Here is a 6,000-nt window from a genome sequence, read left to right on the forward strand (position 1 = left end):
GTGAGGGGGCGGCGACAGCCTATGTTACCCGAAATGGAGGCGTGCCGCCTGGGCCGTAACTAGGGTAGTGAAACCTGTGCCATGGCACAGGGCACCGCAGGGTAGGGGGTGGTGTTAGGTTTGTCAATTTTCCTGTTTATCATCATTCTCACTTGTAGCTTCCTCTTCTTTTATCCCCATCAACTCCAGGCTGCCCCCATCTCTTCCCTGGCACTTCTTCATGAGGCCATAGCCCTTTTTCAGGTCCCATGGTATGTCCCTACCTATAAATTGGGGGGGGGCGGCAATGCTCTCTGGCACAGGGCACCAAAAAGTCCAGTTACGGCTCTGCGTGCCGCCGTTGGGGAGGAGGGAGGAGGCCAGGATCTCCGTCGGGTGAGATTGAAGCACATGAGACATGCACGGTCTCAGAAATATTTTGAAGATGTAACTGGGAGGTGACAGGCAGTGGCGGATCCAGCACCCCTAGCACAGTTTGTCCGACCTTTATCATCTCTCTCCTCTGCATCATTCAGAGGAGAGAGATGATAAAGGCTGTGCTGTGCTGTGATCGGAGCTCCCGTCTCCCAGTCAGGGGGATGTGTCAGTGACAGGCTGTCACGCGGGAGCCGGAGAGGAAGAGATCGCAGTCGGCTTCCCACACCTTGTGATCAGCTGTGTGGTCTAAACCACATTAAACAGCTTACTGGATCACAATGCAGGATGGGAGAGCAGCTGACCGAAGCCCGGAGGGAGAACATCACCGGAGCAGTGGAGGTAAGTGAAAGTAAAAGGGGGGGTCACGCAGGTGCCGCTTGGGGGGGTCACGGGGGGAGGAGGGTTGCGGCGAGGGGGCGTCGCGGAGGGCAGGTGTTGTCGCGAGGGGGGGTACTTAAACATATATTGATTGTAAAACTCAATGTGGCCAACAAAAAAAAATGTGAAGGGGAGGAGCTGGGACCAAAAAGGGGAGGTGACACTACAGGAAAGAGGAGGAGTTAGAATTCATCATTAACTCACCCGGCCTAATAGACAGTCTAGATCCTCCCCTGGTGACAGGGTTGTGGCTAAGTGAACGCACAAAGATAATCCATGATAATCCACAGCGATACCATACGCAGCCTGGGGCCTCATAGCGTGCGCTGAAGCAATTCCTGAGTGAGATCTGACCTGCCTTAACTGTGCGTATGGGTCCGATGTTACCGATTGTTTAGCTATGTTGCCCAAGTATATGGCTGTGAGTAAGGGGAAGTGGTCGTCCTTATGTCTGGCTGCGATTGCAATGCGAATGCAAACATTTACATATCACCGCTATTAGTAACTGCATTGTGTGCGTATAAACAGAATAGCGATCCATGCTGAATAAGGCCCTATGTGACCTCCATGCAGTGGCGTATCTATAATAGGTGCAATGCGTGCGGGGCACATGGGCCCCTGGGTCCAGGGGGGCCCCGCACCACACACACTGCACCCAAATTTTTTTTAAACTTACCTGTCCGAGGTCCCGCGTCGGGTGTCACTGCTGCTCAGAACACCGGAAAAATGGCCGCCGCGGGCATTTTCCGGCATTCTGCGCATGCGCAGTAGACTCCGGGCACACTCTAGTGCCCGGAGTCTACTAATGTTCCGGTGGCTGGCCAGCCACGTCACCAGGGAGAGAGGAGGGGGCACCGCACGAGGAGTGCACACGGGCCCCCTCCTCCCTAAAAACGCCCCTGCCTCCATGCTTCCAGTTCTTACAGGTTTAAGTAACCTTAATCCTGTACTAAAATTATCTATTTGTGACCTGAAAAGTTGATGGTGACGCGATTTGTGTAATTAAGATCTTCTGGGGCTTCATGACACTTGCCCTACGATTTGCATCATCAGTCCCCCAAACCTCCCAATTCACTGAGACATGTGGCAACTGGGAGGTTTGTCTACTCGCTTGGGAATGTTGGAAAACTCAACAGAATATGGAAGTACCAGCAATATATCATTGAGCTACTACCCAGGTTACATCCACCTATTGAACAGGTACCCGCCCAACTACTAGTCATATATTACACAGATTAGAGACCCTTCCCTACTGCCTACTTACTACCCAGTAAGAAGGGACAAGGTGCACTGCTATAGCAGACCTGAGGTTATAGGGGGCCCCAGCAGGGTCCACAGATAAAACTACCTTTGACTTCCACCTGCACTGCTGCATGATCCCTGAACAGGGTGCAGAAAGGTACAGGCTTGATACAGGGTGTCCTCCTGGCTTTTAGCTTTGTTGCACCGGCCCCACTAGAAGACAGCAGAGGAGCCGCGGCAGGGTAAGTGTGGGGGCTGGCTGCAGGGACACTGTCATAGCTGGCTGGAGGTACAGTACACTGTCAGGGCTGGCTGTAGGTACACTGTGTGGGCTGGCTGGAGAGACACTGGGAACTGGCTGAAGGGACATTGTGGAGGCTGGCTGCAGGACACTGCATGAGCTGGCTGGAGGGACACTGTTGGAGCTGGCTGGAGGGATACTGAGAGCTGGCTGGCTGTAGGGACACTGTGAGGGCTTGCTGGAGGGACATTGCAAGGGCTGGCTGGAGAGACACTGAGGGCTGGAGGAACACTGTGGGGGCTGGCTGGAGGGACATTGTAGAGGCTGGCTGAAGGGAAACTGTGGGGACTGGCTGGAGGGACACTGTGGGGCTAGAGGGACACTGTGGGACTGAAGGGACATTGGGGTTGGAGAAATAATGTGGGCTGGAGAGACACTGGGGGCTGGGGATACAATGTTGGGGCTGGAAAGACACTGGTGGTTGGAGTAAAACTGGGGATTGGAGGGACACTAAGGCTGGAAAGACAGAAGTTGTCTGGGGCTGGTGAGTCATTGTGGGGGTTGGAGAGACACTGGGTGCTGGAGGGACACTGTGGGGCTGGAGAGACATTGTGGGGGCTGGATAGAAACAGTGGGATCTGGAGGGACACTGTGGGTCTGGAAAAACAGAAGGAGTCTGGGGATGGAGAGACACTGGGGGCTGCAGCTGGAGGGACACTGTAGGGTTGGATAAAACACTGTGGACTGGAGGGACAGAAAGGGTCTGGAAATGGAGAAACGGAAGGGGCTAGGGCTGGATAGACAGAAGAGACATGGGAGAATGAAGATGGTGAGACACAGGGGGGCTGGATAGACACAACGGTAGATGAGGCTGAAGAGAACTGAGGGGGGGGGGTGGCTGGAGATTATCCACATCTGGCAGGATTAGAAGGAAAAGGCTTGAGGACAGTAATCTTTTATTCTAAAGAAACATTAATGATACAAATGATACCAAATTAGCAAATACAGTTTAATAATATAAAATTTTTGATCACGGAAGTTAACATTTTTCCCTGCAACAAAACATCTGTTACTATATATTTTATTATATGGATCCTGCCAGAGGGGCTGCTCTTCTGACTAATTATTAATTCATTACCAGCATGGGCAACACCTGACAACTGCATATTTAGTCTGCCGGATCCCTGTACTCTTTGCTGGGTCATTAAAATTTCCTGTGTTCTGCTGATGTTCCTGTGCTTATTTAGACCTTGCCTTTGTCTCCAGCCTGCCACAGATCCTGTCAGTAATTTGGAATACGGAGTCTGTTGTCTCAGGGCCTGATTCAGAGATGGACGCTACTGCGATCGCAGCTGTGATTTCACGCGAAACGCAGATGCGAAAATATGCTAATAGTTACAAAGCTTACCCGAGCATAAGGTTCCCCACCGCTGCCTTCTCAAATGTGTAGGACGTTGCTTACCTGTATAACAATCAGTAACATCGACGCACATTGAGTGGCCATCTTGCCTTTGCGGCAGGTCTGACCAGACTTGGCAGCTTTCCTGACACACAGAGGGCTCTCATGCTGTGTAGGAGATTGCAAGGGCTGATTTATGCATGCCCATGTAATGGCATTTAAACTGTCAGACATGCCTGCATTTTACTGACCTCCCCAAACACTGACTACCTGTTACTTACTTTGCGAATATATCCTCTGTGCATGTGGAATCGCAAGACAATCGCAGCACATGCACAGTGCGACTTATACGCATGTGCAATGGCAAACAACCGCTCAATCTGAGTAAAAATCGCATTAGCGTCCATATCTGAATCAGGCTCTCAGTCCTTTGTCTGGATTCTGGACTTGTCTATTTGCAACTTGCCCCTGTTCTGTGCCAGGAACTTGGACTATATTCACCTGCTGCCTGCTTCTGACAAATCACCGGCTGCCTGCTTCTGACAAATCACCTGCTGCCTGCTTCTGACCCATCACCGGCTGTCTGCTTCTGACCCATTACCTGCTGCCTGCTTCTGACCCATCACCCATCACCTGCTGCCTACTTCTGACCCATCACCTGCTGCCTGCTTCTGACCCATCACCGGCTGCCTGCTTCTGACCCATTACCTGCTGCCTGCTTCTGACCCATCACCGGCTGCCTGCTTCAGACCCATCACCCATCACCTGCTGCCTACTTCTGACCCATCACCTGCTGCCTGCTTCTGACCCATCACCCATCACCTGCTGCCTACTTCTGACCCATCACCTGCTGCCTGCTTCTGACCCAGTTTGTATTTAAGTTTTGTATTCTGCAGCCTGTAATGAATTGTAAACAGTTTTGTTTTTGTATTCTACAGCCTGCAAGGGCTTCACTTAAAAACCTGCATTCGCATGTGCTTATGTTACATAAAAACCTTAAGTAAACCTTTTTGTACACCTGCAACTGGTTCTGTTCAGTGTTTTGGTTTAAGTACATTGTGGGGTATATTTATTAAGTCGATTTTGGTTTCTGAATCTAAATCACACATGTACTAACAGATGATTTTTGATATATTTTTTATTTAAACGATGTAAAAAAACCATCTCTAAGTAAATCTGTAATTTAGACCCTGAAATAAAAAATTGACCTTTAGTAAATATACCCCTGTGAGTTCATAAAAATTATCTGTTCGAACCTCTGCTACAGTATATGACAATGACTTTGGTTATATTCCTTTGCAAACAGAGAAACCACATATAGACAGTGCTATTTTTCAGCAGGAACTCAGGGTCTCATTCAGACCCGCTCGCAAGCGCAGGACGCTCGCAAGCAGGTCGATGGTACCCAAATGCGCATGCGAACGACGGAGGCGCCTCCGTCGTGCGCATGCGCGAGACCCGGCGAGCGACGGGGAAGCCGTCGCTCGGGGTCTTGCACCAGGCGTGGCTGACCAGACGGAGGCGTTCCCATTGGAACGCCTACGTCTGGGTCCGGCCCCACTGACATCACTAGTGATGCCAGTGGGAGTGCTTTTGGCTCTGATAGAGCCAAAAGCACTCCAGGGCTTGCGGCAGCGAGACCCTACCGCAGGGTCTCGTTGCAAGCCCGATGGTCGCGATGGTCAAGACCATCGCGACCATCATCATGGACGCTCGCATAAGCTGTGGGTGGTCACCCACAGCTATGCGAGCGGCCAGGAGGCCGCACCAATTTTAGGTAGGCCGGCCCTGATTCAGAGCGAGCTCTATACTGACCTCTAGTGATCATTTTAGATCAGTGGTTCTCAAACTCGGTCCCCAGGACCCCACACAGGTCACATTTTCCAGGTCACCCAGCAGGTGCACAGGTGTAGTCATTACTCACTGATGGATTTTAAAATAATCCACAGGTGGAGCTAATTATTTTACTTGTGATTCTGTGAGGAGACCTGGAAAAAATGCATTGTTTGGGGTCCTGAGGATTGAGTTTGAGAACCTGTGTTTTAGATAAAGCAATCATATATTTTGGCTTATATTTAAAAATTATTTATTACGGAAAAACAATTAACATGTTTGTCAATCACTAATGCACACAGTAGCTGATCTGGGCCACGTAGTGCAAGAGATAGTTGTTTACTGTCAAATTTAGCCGAACATTTTTGCTGAATGAACCTGGCTGAAGTTGAACTGATCATCAATATATTTATATTCCATAGACAAAAAAACCTTACGGTTTCACATAGAGCCGCCATCAGGGGGGGACTGCCGGGACTAGAATCCCTGC

The sequence above is a fragment of the Taudactylus pleione genome, unplaced genomic scaffold (genome assembly GCF_031769625.1).
Source record: "Taudactylus pleione unplaced genomic scaffold, aTauple2 ptg000845l, whole genome shotgun sequence".
NCBI classification, from domain to species: Eukaryota; Metazoa; Chordata; class Amphibia; order Anura; family Myobatrachidae; genus Taudactylus; species Taudactylus pleione.